At 38.5% G+C, this 22379-nt stretch overlaps 2 long non-coding RNA genes across 2 annotated transcripts; one reads left to right on the top strand and one right to left on the bottom strand.

The window, feature by feature from the left end:
• The first annotated feature begins 1948 nt into the window (after nucleotides 1-1948).
• On the top strand, nucleotides 1949-2905 carry LOC136290315 (uncharacterized). Its single transcript, XR_010721086.1, has 3 exons — nucleotides 1949-1981; nucleotides 2060-2124; nucleotides 2232-2905. It is a non-coding gene; the product is annotated as an uncharacterized lncRNA (long non-coding RNA).
• A 10900-nt stretch (nucleotides 2906-13805) lies between these two features.
• Nucleotides 13806-21613, bottom strand: LOC136290316 (uncharacterized). The gene is made up of 5 exons (XR_010721087.1): nucleotides 21247-21613; nucleotides 19189-19264; nucleotides 18258-18363; nucleotides 17681-17748; nucleotides 13806-16872 (listed from the first exon to the last, which is right to left on the bottom strand). It is a non-coding gene; the product is annotated as an uncharacterized lncRNA (long non-coding RNA).
• Nucleotides 21614-22379: the final 766 nt, after the last annotated feature.

Consider the following 22379-nt stretch of genomic DNA (forward strand, 5'->3'; position numbering starts at 1 on the left):
ACTGTCACAGACAAAAATCAAAATGTGTAAATTTAATGTAACTTTTTTTATGAATACTTAAAACATAATCGCATCTTCTTTATGGGTCTTCTGCTGGCTTAGTCTCATTAAAATTCATTCTTCTGAACGTGCAGTGCAGAGAAAAGGCTGCTAACATGTCACAATAAACCAACTGTCTGAAACTCTGCAGAAGGAAAAGAAAAAAGACGTAACATTTGCCTTGTACCTTGTAGTTTATGAGAGTAGATATCTAGGAGCAGCTGTAAAATAGTCATAAAATAAAATTGGAATTTATATCAAAATCACTCTTAATACCTTGGGGCTTTTCTATCTCTGCATAGTTTACCCTGAGAGATTTAGTGGTGGAGTTTTATGTTAACGGGCTGAAAGTTATAGTGGAGTTGTCAGTAATGCTGCCTCTTTTTGGTGTGTCTGCCTATATATCAGTCTATTTATTTTTAAATAGCAAGATAGTAACCCCCAGAAGGTGCAATATGAAAATGCTATTGGCAACAGCTGAGCAGTTATAGACCTGTAAACCATCCTTAATGAAAATGCTACTGAATGCAAGCATTTTTACGTGTTGTTGTTGTTGTTTGTGTTTTTGTCGTTTGCTTTTTTTTTTAACAATAAAGTGGTTTTTGCTTGTGTATTTTTTTTTTAATGGGGGCCATGAGAGGCAGGATGAACCTGCACACCACCCTTTCCAACTTTCTCTGTTAAAAGATATTTCTTCAAAAGAAAAAAAAAAACCCAACAAAACAAAGCAGCATGAGAAACTGCAATGAAATTCCCATACATTGTGAATGAATGATGTAGCTTTTGCTGTCTGATGGTGTCTGGGGCAGTAGTGAAAAGCAGTTACTATAAAGATATTTGAAAAAGATAATGCTGACCTGAAGTCCTCTTGTAAGATAAGGAAGATATGTATGTGTATACATATGTGATAAGAAAAGTGCAAGAAACAGGTTTATCAGAGTTGAAGGACTCACATAAACAACCCAGACAATTTATGGTAAATGAAAGCATCTTACTCTAGGTCCTGCCTCATGAGGAATAAGAGCCCTAATGTTTTACAGCTGGGGAATAAAAAAAGAAAAAAATCCACATAAAATGTAAGGTTTGTTTGACATCAAAACTATGAGATATTTACTTTCACATTCAGACACGCTGCTTCCCAGTGCCTGCTGAAGTTTCACAAGAAAAGTTTGCACAGCTTTACTATCTTGCCAGCTGAGTCTCAAGTCTAGCCTCAATATTTATCAAGCTCAGCTTTTATCTATTCTCTGTAAGCTTGTAAAAATGTGTCATTACAGAACTCAATTAAGGCTCCTGTTCCCAGATGCTCCAGTATTCCAACCCAGAAATCTGTACAGTTAACTTCCAGTTAAGGAGATGCTCAGGAATAAAATGAATATGAACTGGCAAAGCCAAAATACAGTCTGAAATTATTTCTTATTTGTAAAACAAAACGAAGTGCAAATGTTGAATGTATTTCTATTTCTTTGATTACTACTTGGTATAGTGATGCATAACAGATCAGTGGAGAAGACTAAAACGAAGTAAGGAGCAAAAGAAAATAAACAATTACCCACAGTTGTTTACAGTATGATCACAAAGGGAATTGTCAGGCATCTTCTTTTGATTAGAAAGATAAGATAAAAAGAACTTTATTTCAGCTTCATGAACATAAGAAATAGAGAATTCTGCAAGGCTTACAATCAGATAATGAGCTAACAAGTCTCAACAATTGACCTGCTCCAGAGCAGTGCTGCTGCTGCTGCTGCTCCCTCCACGTGAAAAGAGGCCACACAAGTGTGAGCCAACACGTGTTGGTCCAGACCGAGGTGACCACTCTGGGCTCAGCTGAGACTCACACTTGTTCAATTTCTGCATGGGGCCAGTGTGTTATAAGCCCCATGAGGGTTTAACACACTCTGAGGGTGTCTGTTGCAGTTCTGTTTTCTCTTTCTCTGCTGAGGTCAGGATGAATAATACATGGGAAATGTGGGGTTTTGAGTCCAGACTTGGATGTTTGTTGTTTCTTATCTATGTACAGTCTCACGAGCTGTGAACTCCAACTAGCAAGTCAGAAAACAAAGGTGAAATGGAAGGTAAATGAAGGTAAAACATTCCCTATCTCAACCAGGTCTTTTCAAGGACAATCCCTCTAATTATGAAATGCCACCTAAATTATTTTTACTTTAAACCCAATAACTAATTACTTGAAGACTGCAACGCGGACTCCATCAACCAATTACAGAAAACCACCCAAACCCATGAAGAAGAAGGAAGAAGAAAGAAGAAGGTGAAGAAGAAGGACTTAGACAACACCCAAAATCCTTCATCTTGAGCTACATGTAATACTATATACTAAAACCCCAAATTCTAAGTTTCCAGAATTCCAACAGGTGTCTAGCAACCTCCCAGAAACGGCTTGTGAATAATTAACGAGGTGGCTGATTTGGAGTGCTTTGAAAAGCAAAAAAAGGTTTTAATTAAAAAGAAAATAACAAATGATAGAAAACAAAAAGCAAAAGCTGGGCATAGTGCAAGGAAGCCCCTTACACCTGCTAAGACACCACAAAAAGAGACTTGGTGCTCGTCCTTAGGTATACAATGATTGAGGAGGGTTTTTTTGGCAAGCTGCCCAATAGAAACAGCTGCAGGTTTTGGGGTACATTTCAAAGATTCAACAGGTGCCTTTGTGTTGGCACTGGACCAATTAGGATGAGGGAAGCACAGAAGTTTCTGGTTCTTCTCCCTTAAAAGTTCTGGGATGTAACCTAAACTCTTTTTGTAACATGGAAACATTTATTGGGTGTGGGGATGCAATACAACACACACTAACATTACAGATTTGGGGACTGCCTGCTGCTGGCTCTTAGACTATCACTCTTCAATTTCCTGGACATTTTTATTTTCACAAACCTGGCAAAACTTGCATCTAATTCTTCCTCTTTATTTCCTGTTTCCCTTTAAATCTTCATCTATGGCTACTAAAGATACAGTGCAATAGCTCCTCTTACAACAGGCATGAAGATTCACTTTGTGGGTGTACCAGTACTACTTATGAAAATTGGAAGTAATTAAAGAACCACTGGGTTTGGTGGTTTGTTTTTTTTTTTTGGTTGGTTTTTTTTTGTGGGTTTTTTTTTTTTTGTTTTCTTTTTTTTTAAATTAAGTATTTCTTGCTAGGGGAGAGAGAAAGAAATTGAAAAGGGAATTACAACAGCAGCTAGAAGCAGAGTGCAAATGTTTGCTGCCACACCTTTCACCACCACTGAGAATCCTAGAAAGGTTTGGGATGGAAGGGGCCTTAAAGATCATCTACTTCCAGTCTCCAGCCAAGGGCAGGGACACCTTCCACCAGACCAGGTTGCTCAAAGTCCCATTCAAACTGGCCTTGAAATATTTGAATTACTGCAGTAGCCAACAGTGCTGGGAAAAGCAACTCACCTTGTACCATGCACAGCCATGCAAAATCTCACAGTCTTTTTAGTTTTGAAAGTTTTAGTCTGTAGTAATATCTAGAGAAGTGGGCATTGCTGGTGTAGGAAATATTTTAAAAGCCCAAAGATACAGTAATTAGGCTGATACAAGACTTTATCAGGGAGAGCTGTAATCAAATATTTCACTACACAGGGCCTCGCTTGGGGTCTTCAAACACTGTCTGAAATGATGACAGAGCTACAGGCAGTTTAAGAAATAAAGCAAGAACAAAACCTGCACAGCTTTCTTTGCAAGAGATTAATTTCCACTGGGAGCAGAAAGGCTGGGTTTGAGTTATCCTAATCCTCTTGAGCCACTACATGCCTTTAATGAAGTGTGGACAAAGCCAGAGAGTGCTTAAGAAGCCACAGAAGAGACTTTGTAAAACAGTTTCAAGCCCACAGAGGATGGCACACTTCTTGTTAGAGCAAATAGGTTTAAAAACTCTGAAAAATTAATCAAATCTAAATGGGATTTATATTTGCCACGAGCAAAAAGTCTAATGACTTTGGCTTGGCAACGTGGTGACCAGGGCTAACCTTAGCTAGAATTTGATGAAACCTAATAACCCAGGATTTGCAACTATTTGATTATCTTGGGACCAAAGCCAGCTAAGTAATATATTCCTAGGGAAGTGTGGATGTAAATGGTACGAGTTGACTGTTACCACCTATGTATGACACCATCTGGAAGCAGGTTGACAGCTTTTAAAAAAAATACCCACTCCACCCCCCCACCCCCAATATTCAATAAAAGGAAGAAAAGCTGTTAAGTAAGAAAAGCTGGTTTCGGCAGGTGCACTAAACAACATAAAAGTTTTGTTTAAAAAACCCCTGTTCACTTTACTATGAGCTAACCCTATGTGAAAATATGTTGGGGGTTGGAGCAAAAGTAATGCCTGTTTGCAGCAAGAGGTTTTTGGTTGTTTCAGAACAAGCCGATTATGTAGGGTAAAAACATAACCACGATGGAGAGAAGCTGGATGCCACAAGTCTCATTTTAGGGCTAAATCACCATGGAAAATTCAGGCATCATGCCAAAAACAATGAGAAAAACCTTGAGCTGGGATTCAGAGTGCCCGTTGTCTCAGAGACATGGAGAAGGGACTCACAACAGGATTTATACTAGTGTTTGGGCCAGGTACACCACAGCCAGTGCAGAGGCCCCACATAAACTTTTAGACTTTATAAGTAATTAGGCATCAAAGTCCACACTAGTAAAAAACCATGTATTTCCTCTCCAGGACCAAGCTGCTTTTCCCCTTTCTCCCACTCCACCACAGGGGTAAGATAAAGGAAGTCATGCTCAAACTGAGTTGGACCTCATTCCTCAAGAAATCAGTGAGGCCACTCAAAGACCACAGAATGTTAGAAAGCTCTACAGACTGTCCTTAAATCTGAAAATCTCCTTTGAATATGCTGTTATAAACCAAGTTCATCTGCAAGTAACTCAATTTAGATATTTGCAAACAGCACAGAAGTGCTCTGCACAGCGTCAGGTGTCTGAGGCCTATCACAAAAGCAATCAGATCACTCTGGAGACCAGCTGTGCATCAAGTAGATTGCTTTTATCTAAGTGATAAAAACCTTGTAGACTGTGAACAATGCGGGGCATAAAACGTAACATCTTTAATGAGCAACATAAAAGATGAATAGAATGAGCACGAGAAACGGCAATTTAATCAGAAGACGGGGAAAAGGAGCCTCCAGAACATGGCATTTTATAGCAAGTGGGGTTTGCAGTAAGCAGAATTTACAGGGGGAAACAGCATTTTTCTCTTCTAATTAATCCAGTTGGGGTACCTCGCAAATCAATCACAAGTGTTCAGGCATCACCTGACTGAATCTAAAGAACAAGCATTAACCTATTTTGGGCCTATTTCAGATCCAAAATAAGTTGTTGAAACTCCATTAATTTCAATGAAGATGCAAAACTGGCCTTTTTACTGTAATCTTCTATAACAACATGAAAGAAAAAGCATAAACCATTAAGCATTAAACTGCCTTTCTATTTTATTTCTTTTATGAGGCTCCTAGCAGGACATTAACAGCAGATTACACCTTTTGTGAGCCATCTAACAGGATATTAACGGCAGAAGGGTGCCCAATAAATAAAATGATTGTTATTACTACTATTTATAGTTGGCTTGTCAGTACCAAGCAATAAAACTTTAACATTTGGAAAGTTAGGAGCTACTCCAGCACTCTGCATTTCCAGCCATCCTCTCCAGCAACATTCTTTTTTTCAGCCCGACTTGAACACAACTAAAATTTCATTTCAGTACCTCAAATTATTTTTAATTTCAGGTGCTAAAGATGCACAGCAGGGATCCGAAGGCTGCAACAACCGCCAGTGCAGCACAGCCTAGTCCAGAATAGCTACAAGTGGGAAGAAAATAACCAGGAGTTTCAATTCACTCTGACAGAAGCACAACTGGATGTAGACTTGGAAAACAAGTGTACAAATATTTCATGTCCCTCTCAACACTTTTTTCATCTATTGTGCCTTTCTACAATCTATTGTACTTTCTCAACACTCCTTACATACCATTAGATCATTCCAATATGTCTTGCTTACAGAGAATTACAAGCATTTTTTTTTAGTTCATTGCAAAAAGAAAGCCAACTGTAAACTTGGAATAAAAGTTTACTTTTTTCTAGAACATCCTACTCAACAATAAAAGCTCTAGCCATCAAAAAATCAGTCATTTCCAGGAGAGAAGGTTCTGCACCTGAAACTAAAGTACAAGTAGATATATGCCCATCTACACACAGACACACCCTTTTAAGAATTTCAGCTTTCTAGAATCAGTCTACAGGTCTGGGTAGTGGGGCAAAAAAATTTAAACAAACAACTTTTAACATTTTTTCTCCTCGTCCCCAGCTTTCACTTTCTTCTGTCTTTAAGGTAAAGTAAGAATCCACAAGCTTGACAATGCTCTACCAGCATCTTCATCTGAGTAATTTTATTGTATTTACAGAGGCTGCAGAGGAACAAAAGATCATTTGCCTGCAGAAACATCAACATTTATCTTGGTTTCCAAATTCTGAAAAGCACATATTAGTCCTGATATACCAGTATTGTGTCCCTAGTCTACCCCTACACCTTGCTAAACTTCTTGCTATAGGAAGACACATTTATACATTTCTGGCTTGGAAAACCTTTTCAGTAAATGAATTTTAAAAGCCCAGAAAGGACTCAAAATAAAATGTTCAAACAAAACACCACACTTACATATAATTTCTCTTAAAAGACAGATATTAAAAAGCTTAAAAGGCAATTTTTGCTCACAGTTCACAACCATATCTTGAGCGTCTATTATTACTTGAACTCCTTCTTCTTTTCTTCTCTACTCACTTTTTTATAGCTTATTGTCTTATCTTTCTTTGTCTCTTCCATACCCAGAGTAAATTTTCTATGTAAGAAGTTAGGGAAATATTGCAGGCCTGACTTCTTCCCATGACAGCTGTTTCAGTAGGTCTTTAAAAAATCTGGGATTGGTCCTAATAAAGTACACTAACCTCTGAGCTCTTGGAGAGAAAGCTCTACTAACCCATGGCAGAGCAGCAAAGCCAATTTTCCAAGAACTCTCTCAGATCAGTTTTCTCACTGGAGAAATTATTATTTTTAAGAAAATAGCTCAAGTTTCCATTTCTTGGCTGCCAAAGACAGACTATTAAAAAAACCAAACAACAAAGCAATAATCTTAAGAATGGTTAGGTCTTTTGTTTCCATTGCCCTCCCCAACTTTTTCTTTTCCCCTCTATTTTATAAAAAGGCTGTTCTTCAGTGTACTTACTTCTATGGATACTTTCCTTTATGAAGATGCAGTGAGCCAAATGTTCTGACTCATGGTTTAGAGCAGCAAAAATACTTGATGACTTTGACTCAGTGTTTACTATAGACAGAAGGACATATAACAGCCCTGCCAAATACCTTCTTGTTTTGTTCCTTCTACCTTAAGGGCTGGTGCTTATGTTCTGTCTCTGTCTGTATAAACTGTGTCATAGAAGCACAGAGGAGCCAACAGAAGCAGCGTTTTTGATCCAAGTGACTTCTAAAAGACTTCCATCGGCTTCAACAAACTAAAAAGGTGGAAGAGGCAATGAAGAGAGACATATTTTCTATGTACAGTGTCCAAATATGTGCCCTCCCCTCTGGATGAAGTATGCCGGTGGAGCTAGTTGTGGAGCATGAAGCCTTTCCAGCAAATTTCCTTCCACCAAAGCAGTAGTGCTTTTCTGCACCTGCACTTACGAAAGAGTGGTGAACTTTGGAATGGGATTCACTGCCAGGATCTCTGGCTCTTGGGCACAGAACACTAAGCCAGGACATGTAGGTACACTGTTGGATGATATGTTTCCATGGGTTAGCTAGGTACAGGTGAGAGGCAGCCTGCATCTGCAGGGGAACCAGGTTTTCAAACCTGTTTGACTAGAAGGTGATTACTGTCATTGATCATCAACAAACACAAACCTCTGCTACACTGGAAAGTTGACAGAGACCTGTGCCAGAGCTGATGCAGACAGATTCTGGAAAACATGAAGAAAAAGGCAAGAGGGATAAATTTTTGAGGCATACACTTTAATCATCTTGATGGCTGGTCATGCCTGTGGCTGCAAAGGAGCAGGAAGGGACACAGGAGGCAGGCATTGGTGTCCCAGAACACATCCATCATGCACATCTCTGGTCTCCCGATTCTAATCTGAACACAGTGTTTTTGACTGTGCCCATCTATGGCCTCTGCACACACTGGATCTAGAACACAGAGCTGGCCAGGATGTTTTGGATGGCAACTAGCCCAGAGACCACTGGAGGTGCAGCTTCAAGACCTCCCTGAGTCACTGACCTTGGCAGACCTACCAACACTCATCTATTGAGCCATAAATTATTAAGAATCACAGCTTCCAGAATCTGATGCTGTCCAGAAATGTTTGTGCTGCTTCTGCCCGTCTTGTCAGGTCGTAGTACGAATCCCATACCCAAAATAGAAAATCTACCTCTGACAACCCACATTTCCCCTGATTTACTGGTCTCAAAGATGCTGCAAATATGTGTGAAAAAACTATCAAAGCACAGAGGTGTCTGTTTTCCTGGCGGCAGACTGCAGCTTGCCAGCTATGGTCTTCAAGTATTAGGAAGCAGATGAAATATAGCTGTTTTTCACAGCAATCCAAGGATTATAGACGCAGAGATAAACAGTGATGGTTTTGCATGCATTTATGGTTTTATAATCCCTTTGTTCTGTTTAGGACAAAGTTTTCCTTTAGTTTTCTCTTGCCTTGCAATCCTGACAGTCAAACTATGGCAATCTGCTGATGTAGGGGGACAACTGTGGACAGCGAAAAGCAGTAGGTCTCTATCTTTTATCTGTGACTTTCACTGCAGGGTTGGGAAAAGGAAAACAACCCTATAGGGAAAGGGTGTTCCCTATTTTTTCCCAAAGGAAAAGCATTGGGCCATCTCATAAAATACACTGGCTGAACCCAAATAACCACACAATTAAATGAAGGCTTGTTTATGCAGAGTATCTGACACTAGTCTTGACTTGAGCTACTGGTCAGCAGCCATGGCATAAAGGTTCCTGCACCATAGCTTTGGTTTAAAGCCACCAGTTTTCCTCATGGAGGATCACGTGAACACAATAAATATCAAGTTTAGCGGATTGCTGAGTCAGATTTCTTTGGGTTTTTTTTTTGTTTGGTTTTTTTTGTTTTGTTTTGTTTTTTTGGTTTTTTTTTACTTATGCTGTCAAATTACAGAATTCTACCCACAATGTAGAGGGTATCAGGCTACCATCTTATGTAGCAGAGCAATGTAACCAAAAAATTATTTTGGGTAACAAACATCAAAATTACTGAGGATAGAGATATAATAAAAGTCTCACCTTAACAGAGAATCCCAGAAGCTGCCCTCATTTCATTAAAGCACTGCTGTGCCAGCTTTGAGAGGAAACAGTGATGGTGAACTTCAGCCATGCCCAAATGGCAGCTGTGAAGCTGTTGTGAAACAACACTTATTTATTTACAGGCTTCACAAATGTTCCAAGCCAATCCTACACTGAAAATCAACTGCTGGGTAAACAGCAGCCAGGAACATCCAACCAGAAGAGGATTATTCCTCAGTTTTCACATTTCATCAGTCATTCCAGGGAGAGCTCCTCCTAAGCATCCTTCAGTGGCAGAAAGTTCAGCACAGTCCCATCCTACCAGAACAGGATCACCTGAACTTGGTTTTCTTTGTGTGAGCTCAGCTCCCAAAGCCTCATACTACAAACAGCTCCTCATCTCCCATCCACAGTCACAACATCGGACTTCTCTACTTAGCTTTGAACATCAGATTTACAAACAAACAAACAAACAAACAAACAAACAAAAACACCAACCCCCCCCCAAAAAACCCCACAAACAAAAACAAAAACTCCAAAAAACCCAAAACAAACCGAAAGCAAAGAAGCAAAAAATTGACCAGCATTCTTAAAGTGAACACAAGCCTTTGAGGTGCTTTGAGGTTTTGTCAAGGAAAATAGTTTGTTCTCATTTCTATTGTACTACCTTTTCCCACTAATCTGAATGAATCCTTATGATAAGCACGGTAAACCATTTTAAGGAAACATTGAAAACAAAATGGCTATTTTGGAGACCTTACTTTCAGATATCTCGAGTTGAGCATGAAAAAAGGGCTCTGCTGAGCCAGCTTCAGACAACTACATCCTGCTCTGATCTGGTTGTCTAGACTTCCTTCAGTCAAGTGAAAGAAACAGACAGTTTAGGATTGGAATCCTGGCATGCAAATGTAAACACAGTCTAGTGTTCATTGAGTACAGAGAGAATCCCATCTCTGCCTCCACCACAGGGAAACACAAAGCTAATTCAGGCAAGATGAATCTCCCAGCTAACACTTGCACAGGATATTTTCTTCCAGTTCGCACACATCCACTTGAAATATTCAAGTGTGCAGCATTTTTATAAAGGCCTTAGAGTATTTCAGTCTAGAAATTGCCCCAAAATTAAGCATTTAAAAGGATGTAATCAACTGATGTTTCTGAAAAGTGTCGGTTCAGCTTTAGAATGGAATATACAGTGGACGCTTCCTAATTTAGGCACAGAACAGACTTTTCCCTCTTGAAGTTCAGGCTATTCAGATGAATTGGTTGTTTCACTCATTTTCAACTGTGCTGTAGTTGGCTTGATGCTCATTTGTAGTGAGGGCTTGATTCAACACTTCTTTGCAACTGAAATCGGGCAGAAGGAATTTAAAATTTAAATTTATTGTACATCCAATTAATATCATAGAATACGATCACAAGACCCAGTCTAGAAAACCTTGAAACAACTTGAACCACCTATATTTTTAAATGTTTAGTTTTTCAATACTTTTATTTCTTAGACAAACTTCTTGCAACTTGTTTTGAAGTTTGAATTTGTCCAAAATTCAATACAATTGTGGCTAATTTTTCCTAAATTTATTTATTTAGATGATCAGTTTCATGTTCTCTCATTTTCTTCCATAGAGGTCTTGTAATCCTTTATATGGAATTTATAGACATGAGCTAAGAATTTTGCTTTTTATACTTTCATAGTTCCTAAACTTCCCCAAAATGTGTGCCAAGAACTGAGCAAAAGTCTCTATGACTTTTGTTTAGAGGATTTAAATTAAGCTGGTATTTGTTCCTGACACAAACTTCCTTTTCCAAACTTGTGATGATCTCAGCTTCTCAAAATTCCTTGTAGGTTTTCATCAGAGAAATTAATATGCGCAAATACCCTTTAACTAACTAACCTCTGCTACCTCGTTTAAAGCATCTGCATCTACAGAATATGAAAAGTTAAGATAAAGTACTAAATTCTATAGAAAAAATTACTTAACTGCATCCTGTATGCATCACAAATATGTAGATTTAACTAATGGAAGTCACAATGGATATGTCCACTCTTCTGGAAATGGAATAAAAAAGGTCAGCCATGCTGCTGGCAACTGCAAAAACAGATAGATGCACAGTACTATAAATTGACAGAAGTATTTCCCTTCACTTGATCTTGCTATTTTTTTTTCACAGCTCAAGGGTGCAGTGAAATATATTTAAATACTTTCCAAGAAGTCTCTCAAGGATCAACATCATCTGTCTGTCTTCCCCAAGCGATGCAAGAAACAGCACATACTCCACAAAATTGATCATGGAACAGAATATTCTCTTACCATGACATCTACCTCAAACATCCTGTATTCTGAAGGCATTAATTTTGCAAACTAAAACCTGTGTTAAAAACATTCTCAAGCCAGACAAGCATGGACTTCCCCCCTCTTTAAGAACAAGAAGTCATTGAGAAAGGCTGGTGAACACTGAGCCCAGGACCTGAGCCTGAGAAAGGTCAAGTCTGTTCTAAATGCAGAGCCAGTGATGTTCCAAAAGAGTTCAAAAATCCACATCCTCTGCTCTCCCACTCCCAATATAAACGCTGAATTATTTAGATAAGTTTTCTGGGACAAAGGTTAATGAGCCTTTAGGTCAAAACTCAATAGTAATCAGCATTATCAAATCAAACAGCTATTCTTTTTGTTGTGCTCCCCACTTTTTCCCCCAGGGGGAAAAAAAAAAAAAAAGAAAAGAAGTTGTTATTACAAATTAGAAACAAGCAAAACAAAATAACAAAAAATCCTTTCCAAAGAATTTTTCCTAAGCCTGAATGCTTTATCCACACAGAATACTTTATAATCACAGACCTTTTTGTCAGATACATTTCTGATTGATTTTTCCAAACTATAATCAAAATGTTAGTTTGTTATCTACTTACAAGAGACACAATCCTTCCTGCCTCAGAAAAGAGCTTTGCAACTAAAATGAAAAGATGGCACTTGTAATGAAATAGATGTGATTAAAACACGTACAGAAAATAAACTCAGTACTTGTAAATCTGAAATTAAGGAGTAGAATAGCTCCAAGACTTCAGGATTCCAGGCAGTAAGTGACTAATGACCATCACAATTAACAGACACATTCTTCACTGCACTTAGGTAATTGTCCAGATTTGCTGAGATAATTTGTTAAATGCCTGCATCACAAACACAACTATTTTCAGTTGTCTCCTACTGCTCTGCAGCATTAAATTATACTACAGGGAATGGGACAGAACAAGATTTAATAAAAAGGCCTGGGAGTGCTAGGCAGGCATGAATTTCCCTGCTCAGTTCACAGTGACAAGGAAACATCTCCCAGGAAAAGCTTTCCGTGGACTTGCAAGGGCAATAATCCTGGGATAAACGCTGCCAGATGGGACCGTGTTAACACCAGGAATTTGGAATCCAGACTGGATTAGGCACAGGACACTGGATCACACCTCACACTTGGAGCTAGTCCTGGAAGGGAAAGTCTGAAATATTCTTCTCTAGCAGGCAGAAGAGGCAGCACTACTTCTACTGGCTCCAAATCTCCAGTTACAAAATCCTGTCTTCATTCCTTATAAAGTTTTCCATTTTGGTTTGTGTTTTCCAGGTATTTGCCTTTTTTTTTTTTTTCTTTTAAGTGCCTTCTTCACAGTTTCAAATAATAAGATGAGAAAGGGGGAAAACAACCAACCAACCAACCAACCAAAACAAAACAAAAACACCAAGTGAAAACATTTTAATGGGGGCTGTGATGCTGCCGTGCTATCAAAGAGGGATTAAGGTTCAGCTATAAACAGCAAAGGCCTCCAATTCAGAAGCAGTTTTGCTCCCATGCAACTTTCTACAGATTTGAATTGTAGCTCCCCCTCTTCCAAAATGTGTTCAACCTGACCCTGCACAGCTGGTTTTGTGACTGTATATATCCAAGATGATTTTATAATTCATAGAAGTAGATAATTTGATAGCCAGCCCTGTAGAAGATACTTGTCTATTCTTCTTCCTCTTGCCAATGTCCTATTAACAGATGCTATTACTTTCCAAATTAATAAATGCGTTCAAAGCTCCACTGACATCTTCAAATTATTTTATACACTACACCAGACATTTTGCCTGTGCCTTAGATACTTTATATTTGCTGGTTCAATCTTCTGCTCTTATGATTGTGTGTCAGGAAAATGTGTGTAAATGCTGCTCATGACACATATGCTAAAAAGAAAAAAAAAAACCCCAAACCATGAAACTTTTGGATATTTTGTAAAACGCAAAAGAAGCTAAATCTGCTTTTACATGATAAGTTAGGAGAAACTCCATTGTTACTGCAATGCCAGAAGTTGCATGGAACCAGCATCCAGTCCTAAACATCTTTAACTCTTCTAAAGAGAAAAGTTCAGGAAATATCAAACTGCTGGAAAGGCACAACAGATTTTCTTAAGTATTTTAATAGCAACCTTTGGGATTAGAAGCACTGAAGTATCAAACATTAAAATACTTTCTTTGCCTCCTTTGCATCTTCTGATCAACTCTCATCCACGAATTGTAAAGCCTCATGGAGGCATTGTAATTAACATGCTTCCTTCCTTGCTGGAACCATGCTGATTTTTTAAAGGGAAGTGAAAGACATTCTTCCACTTACAATCGAATGTAAATTGTATAATTTATTAATTATTTCAGTAGCACTTGATATTTATTTTAATTAATCTTTAAGTCAGACATTAACACTGGGGAGTAACAGCAGGACATCAGAAGCAGCAAAAGGTTTTTTTTTCTTTTCCTTGAGTGCATTTTTGATGATTTTTTTTTTTTTTTGTTAAGTACAAAAAATAAAGTTTGGTGAAATTAAACCATGTACAATGGATGTTTCCAAACAAAATAAAAAGCTTTTGAAAGGGATACTTATATGAGCAGGCCATGGGAATTCCTGATGGAGATAAACAAATCCCTCCATCCTCCCTCCATCTCATGTAAGCCACAGCAACAAGCCCTTGTCTATCCCAGGAATTTGTACCTGAACCACAGACCAACTTTTTCCACGACACTAGTAAGTTGAAGTGGCAATAGGAATGCAAAATATTTATTTTGATCACTTCTGGCTTTGTTTGTTTTTAAATTAGTAAGCATTTTTTCCTAGTCAAGCTGAGCTTCAGCGACCTGACATTCTGCTGAATCTCTTATTGCAACTGAAAAGTGGGAATTACTTTGGCCCCTTAAAACACTAAGTACAAGATGGTTAACTTTTAAGCCATTTTTTACCTAAGCGTTATTCCTTACCGAACTGCTACAGGGTTTACATGAATACAGTCAGTACTAGCTGCTTTATTTCTCTGCATTTTGCCTCAACAGATGCCAGATATGTATCAACATAAATATAATTTCTGGGAAAACACAGGCCCTCTTTTCTTAAAAAAAATCGTAATCAGATTAAAATAGCAGACAGATCTGTCTAAAAATAGTGTGGTTTTCAATGTTTTGGTTTTTCTAAGATGATAATAAATCTGCTTTAAAATTTTGGCTGTTCATGCCCCTAAATAAATCATTTACTGTGCCGTTTTCCCTTCATCCATCCAATAGCAGCTGGAATAGGAAGGAAAAAAGGGAAAGAAAAGCAATTTTGACATGATTTTTGTGTCTGGGTCATTCAGGAACACATTTGGCCCATCAGATGGACAGGATTAGCTCTGTGCTGGTTTGGAACTCCAGTTCTCAGGAAGGGTGCACCCTGCACAGCTCATCAGTTTCCCATCGTCCTGACACTACTTCTTTCCCTGTGCCCACACACTGTTATGCCCAGCTCTGGAAGCAAGGCAGACACAGAGTTTTTATCCTCCTTTACTTAGAATTGCATCAGGCAGCTACTCTCTGGGAGAAAATTCTACTGTATGCTGCCAAACTGTAAACAAACAAACACCACAAAGAAAAGGAAGAGCCACAACTGGTACCCTTTGCAATCCCAAGACTGTCACTTCAGAAAAAAATTATGCCATTCCACCTGTTTTAAGTGACTCAAATCTGCCCTGAAAAAGATAGCTGTTGGTTTTTGAGGCAGGAATTACTTCTCAGCATTTTACACTGCTTCAGATGCTAAATATTTTCATGGCTCACACAGGTTCACCCTTCAAAAACCTGCCTCCACTAAAGGAACACGTAATCCAAAGATAAATATTTGATTGTAGTGTAAAAAGAGAAGAGAAAATCTCCATGCTAAAGTATTCAGAGACCTGTTCAAACTACACAGAGGTTGCTCTGCAAATCCCACCCCTTCTTTTGCTAATCAATGCATGGATAAGTGCAGGGAAAGCGGCTGCTCTTTCAAGGTCACAGTCCAGATAAGAAGTCACAGGGCAGAAACAACATAACTTTCCTTCTCATAATTGTTTTCTGAATCTGTCTGGCCACTCTGAGTTCATGCTATCATTTCCCTTTTTTATATGCCTTGCTGCTTTGCACATTTCAGTGAATCTTCACACACAATATCAAGTACAGACAATATAATGGGAATTAAAGCTCTTTGAAAACCTATGCCACAAATTCAATTAGCAGTATCAAGAATCCAGTAGTTAGCAGCAAGTCCAAAAAATATAATAGGATTACTTGGGGGTTTAGTGATGAATCAAGTCCTACCCAAATACCTTCTTTTTTGGCTTTCTCCTCCTCTGGAAGAGGACTGCTCTTTGTAATAATAATGTCCAGAGTGACACTTTTGGTTAGCCTTTGAAAGATCTACTTCACTTCAAAGTCCATGAGTATTGTAATAAGTATCATGAACAGCCAAGGAATTTTGTTTTAATGTCTACAGTTTAAAATACACAAAGCTAATCTTTACTAACTGAATATATATTCTACTTGTTGCCACTTTCATTCAGGACTCATTCTCTACCCAGAAACATGAAGAAACGGGGGAATAAAATTCAATACTCTGCCACTATACAAAATAGTTCCTTCCAAGGCAGAAATTATGACTCCCAGCCTCAAAAGCAATCAGTTCCAGGCACAAAACAACAGAGTAGTGGAGCCACCCACCAAACTGGAGTCAGTCCCAGGAGAAATGAAGAGCTACAGTGTGAGAGAAGCACGCTTTAAATAACTGCTCCAGGAAATAGCTCAAACCAAACCGTATCTAGCAGAGGGCTGTTCTGAGCTATAAGAGAGCCCACAGCCAGGCATTTATCTAGAACATAAGTAAATTGCCACCATTAGATTTAGACAAGTCAACTTTTCCATCTCTTTTCTGCTCTGACTTCAGCAAAACTGTTTCAGGGCTCTTTATTGCCTACACCACATCAGGAAGTTGGTTACGTTAGAAGTCTATTCATCTGAGAATGTTCTTCCTATGCCTAGGGATTTCCCAGGGTCCATGTGGAATACGCACACCTGTTTGGTACATGGGAAAGTCAGTCATCTTCTGCTAGAAGTCTCCTTGTAGCATTGATGCACTCAAGAAAAAAAAATCAGCTCTTCGGCTGGAAAGAATTCAAAAGGCTCTTCAGTATTAGCACCCTAGAAGGGGCAAAAAGCTTTGATGTAATTATTACCAGTAGGTGGTATGCATTAACTATTATTTTCAAGCCAGCAGGTTATTCAGCAGCTTTAGAAACAATAAAACCCTCAAGACTTGAAGGGAAAAAAAATAAAATATTTTTAAAAATCATTAACCAATCTTACGCATTCAGGATAAATTGCAATTATAAGCAGGCATTCATGCTGGGAATAATTAGCAGCATACCTCAACATTATTGAATGTCAATGAAGTCAAGAATACTCTTCATGAAAGAACAATACAGAGGAGGTGGCCAAGTTGTATTTAAAAGGAGGCAGAAGCAATTTTGTTAATTGCAGGGAAAAAATGCCAGCTGTAAACAGAATAGGCTCTCAGTTTGTAGCATTTCTTCAAAACCAGGAATCAAACACACTGAAAGGCAAACAATTTTTTTGCTAAAGTTTAAGAGAGGATAGACTGCTTGCCGGCCAAGATTTTTTAAAAATACTTTTTGATAATAAGCAATTGTTACTCTAAATTAGATCTCTGGTGAGTCTTTTGAGTTCTGTCATCCACAGGAGTCTCCCAAGACTGTAAAGTGTACGTCTAAGGGAATTAATAACTTAACATAAAATGCACTTTCAAGAAGCAGTAACATGAACACAAAATATGCATCTCAGTGCAATATGGACAGAAAAGGAAGCCTGATCTGTTCCTGCTCAGTGCAGCAACTCTGCTAGTTTTGGACAGTTGTTCCCCTACTTTTGGTAACTCCAAAGTCAACTTTCATTTCTTAAGCATGTATTTATAAATAAAAAAAATTCTTACCAAAGTTGCCTGTGATAGTGTCTCAGTAGTGGTTTAGGCTGGACTTCTTTTACTCTCATAGCAATATTCTGTTATATGTTTTTAAGGAAAATGGCAGAAGAATTATTCTTTAAACGAGACTGCAAGAAGCTGAAGCAAACAAAAATCCATACAAATATGTAGACCCCCAGATCTGCAGCACCTTGGCTCTAAATTAATTGCCTAAGCCTAAGAGCCTGAGTAGGAGCCACAGATTGCAGACCTCTTAATATTTACGTTTATGCTGCTATAGCTTGGCTGACAAATGTAGAATTTACTACCAACTAGAAGAATTCCGATATGGAAATTCCTATGTGAAAATATTTTTAATGAAACAGAGAAAGCAAAAGATTTTTCTGGTATGCTAGGAGAGAAGCAGGATGGTGGGTTGTATCACAACAAGATGACAAAATACTTTGTAGTCCATTAGTAACTAAGGAATATGTTAAACAACGCATAGAAATATAAACACAGTATTAATATTCCTGGATAACTCACAGAGAATACTTGAAATATTATTTAAATATAGATTATTTATACAGATTATTTATATGCTTACCTGTATCCAAATATAGCACAATTTATGCCTCATTGCCTCCTTCCAATATTGAAAGGGCGCTCATAAGAAAGATGGGGCAGATTTTTCAGTAGGATAAGAGGTGGTTCTAAACAAAAAGTGATTTTTAGTTTTAAAAAGATTTGAACTCAGTACAAGGAATACATTTTTCACAATGAGGGTGCAGAAACACTGGAACAGGTTGCCCAGAGAGGCAGTAGATTACTCATCCCTGGAAATATTCAAGGTCAGATTGGAGGAGGTTCTGATCAATCTGATCTAGTAAAAGATTCCCTTGTTCATTGCAGTGGGGCTGGACTGGATGATCTTTAAAGGTCCCTTCCAACTGAATCAATTCTGTGATTTCAACTGAATATCCTTTACTTTCACATCACATTTGAACTAATACCCCAGGGTATTCTGATCAGCACTCTCTAAAAATAATAGCATTCTTAAATAAAAATATTCTGATTTTTAAGGCTATTTTAAAGAGAGATAAACATCGTTAAAGAACTTTGAATAGCAAGACTGCTCAGAAGAACCACAAACTGAAAAAAAAACCCCAAACCTGTTTTACTAAAAGACTTTTTAGATCCTCACAGTGCTACAGCACACCATGCAAACAACTTTCACAGGCAGAAGCCAGCGTGCACTCAGCTGACCTTTAACAAAGGCTTTGTTTACACGAGCGGGAGGCAGCACGGCCCCATTAGGAAAGGCTTTGCAGGGTGCCTGATGCCAGGAGAGGGTTGAGGGAGGGAAGGAGGTGAAGACAGGGACATTTCATCCCAAGCCCCAGATGTATCTCCGCAGCTGGAGCGCATCAGCCGCGCTGCCGCCGCCGCCGGAATGTGCAGGGATCAACCAGCTCCAGGAGGCTGTCCCATGTGAGGGGGATTCAGGGGTCTGGAGGGGTGAAAAAGGACCAGCAAACCTGCTTCAAGACGCACTCCCATTCAACGGTGACACGCTAACGCGGGTGCTCCCAAAATCCTCCCGGGAATCGACCACTGGAAGTGCAGACAGTCAGGTTCAGACGGCAGTGAATGCATCATTATTGCTATTTAATTTTAAAGATTTGTATATCTGAGGAAGCTAGTCACATAAATACTGAGAGCTCCATTTCTGGCCATCTCCAAATCAAGGCAGAAAGCCTTTCTGTTTGACTGACAGAAGTCAGGGGAGCTCATGGGTCAGGTAAGCATTGTCAAATCCATGGGACTGTGGCATCATTTATAAACTAAATATAGACAAAGCTGTGCTAACCAAAGGACTCTTTCTGGTTTTGAATGCCCTGAAATTACAAAAGCTCTCACAGAACTGATCCTGAACAACTATAAATCCAATTGAACTTGACAGAAATGGAGGCCGCTTCATCATGGAGGACACCACAGAGGATAAGGCAAAAAATATCAATTGACTTTGGCGAGTTACGTTTTATATATTTTTCTAGTAAGAAAGTGGGACACTTCCTACTGATTTGTAAAGTGTTTGTTTCTATAACAAGTGCTTATCAATAGAGTTATTTTCATCCACATCTTCTAAAACTCTAGTATATTAATGGTATTCAGCTGAGTTTGGAACATAGACAAAACATAAAAGAAGGTGTAAAATACAAATTGGTATTAACTCATTTTTTTACTGTATAAAAAAGCATATTATTGTCATGACACACAAATCGGAAATAAACATGAACAAGACCACAATCACTAGTCCAAGCTCTGCACATATGTACATTATGAGAAAGGAAGAGAGATATGCCATCCATGGAAATGCAAAAGAGCACTGATTTCTTAGGTTTAATTCTGTTCCTCAAGAGAAATTTGTGGGTGTCTGTCTTCACTCCTAAACTATGATGATACTTCAGCTTTACTAGAGTCATGTCCCTGTTCATAAACAAATGATTTTGCAAGATACTCATGAGCCCATATTGGCCTCATGGTACCTATTCAGAAGAACTTGGAGGTAAACACAGCTGGATAAACAGCACAGACAAGGGGATGAGTCATTATGAAGTGCTAAAAGAAGGCCTTTTCCAGGACAACTTAAAATATTTTTGTTTTGTTTTGTTTTGTTTTTAATTTTCTGATTGCATAAAATAGCTTCTTACGGTTTGTGCACTGCTGTAAGAGCACATAGGATACACATCAGTTTTGTACAACACATCTCAGTTGATGTTTTTACTTACACGTGACCAACTACACATTATCTCTCTTTGACAGAGTCTGAGTCAATAAGCACCTTCTGCTATCAGGCTGCCTCTAAATCATGAGCTGTTTTCTGAAAGATTCAGGGATTCTTTTGGCAAAAAGAGGAAGACTTGGATTTTCTACTCCTGCAAGGCCAGAGAGGCAGGGCTAAGGTTCCTATGTCATTAACTTGAGTAGTTCCATACATTCCAGGGGTTGGTCTGTCTGTTTTTTTCAGATGGGAGATGGGAGAGGATTTTGTTTTCCCACTGGGTTGGTTTTTTTTTTTAGTTTTTTTTTTTTTTTAAGACCCAGACTTTTCCAGAAAATAAGTTTAATTGCTTGTACAAAGAAATATGAGCTATGCACATGCAGCAAAATAGCAATGCATTTTTGGATTCAAAACATTGATCTCTATGCACACACAGTTCAGTTTTACTTTATGTTTCCACTCAGGCTTTTTTACATAATTGGAAAGAGTTCACAGTTCCTGAAGAACCTACACAATTCAGGAGAAAGAGAAAGCTGGATCTGTATGAATGATGATCACATCTTACATAATCCAAAAAGTAAGAACAAATCACTTAACTTTTTTAAAAAGTGAGCGTTTTGACAAGTACCAAAACCTTCTAATTCCTGACACTGGCACTTGAAGGCGCGCAAAAAAAAAAAAAAAAAAAAAAAAAAAAAAAAAAAAAAAAAGGAAAATTAGGATAACCAAAAAAGGCAAAAATTAAAAGCCTCAAGAAGAGTAATTTTGGATTTACTGAACAAGGCACTAAACAGAAAGGTTTGAAGCCCACCTGCAGTCCTGGAATGGTGTTCCTGATGGCTGAAACTTTTCCATAATCCTTTATTCTGCAGAAGTGCTGGCTGGAACGAACCTCCAGATCTTCACAATTTCTACCACCTCCAAGACAGCACAGCAGTTCCTACTTCTCTTCAGCTCTTCACTCTTCACTCTTCTACCTGCCTCTCACATCCTCCATCCCATTCTTTGTCCTCTCCAGCATCTCATTAAAGCATTCCTCACCTGTGCATGCTCAGTCATTCTCTGGGGAGGAGCAATCTTCCCCTGCCCTTCCAAGACTTATCAGGGATCAAGGATGAAAAAAGAGATCAACAAGCAGCTCCTCCCCTATCCAGCCAAATTCTCCTTTCACAAAAAAAAAAGAAAAGTCTCACCTGCAGATTAACAAACTCACTGCAAACAACAGATGAAAGGCGGAATTCTAGAGATGAAAGCAATCAGCAATATTTTTTGTGACCTTTCATTGAATTTGTGGGATAAAAAACCCCAAACCTAGAGAAGGCATAAGAAAAATCTCCAGCAGTAGCTGGAGTATCTGATGAGTTTTGCAGCATCCAAGGAGTCCATTTGAGTTCAAGAAGTGTAGTGTGTGCTCATGCTTACAGAAGAGTCATTAATACTTGACTGCCCAACAAATAGCTACAGTTTGAGACAGCAGACTTCCATCAAACATTATCCAACAGGGTATGTGTGGTATAAAGCATGGCAGAAATCAGTGAGCCACATCAAGATTCTGAGGTCAGGGTCAGATCAAAACAGATTTGACAAGCCTGCAATTATATAATGTTAAGATCTCTTAAATAATAAACTGAATTACCTCTCCAATCCATATTCCTGATCTTTGTGAACCCTTGAGAGTAAACAAGGAGTTGCATGATCCAGAAGGAGTCACCTCTTTCAGATTTGGCTTCTGAAGTTTTAAACTGACCTTGAAATGAGCTTTATCATAAAAAGCAAGCACTTCTGGAAAAGATATTATGCAATGAAGACAGTTTAGGCTGTAGCCCCACACTAAAACAATGTGAAAATATTAAAACCTTATCGTGGCATGAGGTTAAGGACTAAAGTGTAGGTACAGCTAGAATCAAGATATAAAAATGGCCCTTACTTCTCCAGTTAATCTCC

This window comes from Chamaea fasciata, unplaced genomic scaffold, assembly GCF_029207755.1.
Source record: "Chamaea fasciata isolate MVZ Bird 193981 ecotype frontalis unplaced genomic scaffold, bChaFas1.0.hap1 SCAF_5, whole genome shotgun sequence".
Lineage (NCBI taxonomy): Eukaryota > Metazoa > Chordata > Aves > Passeriformes > Sylviidae > Chamaea > Chamaea fasciata.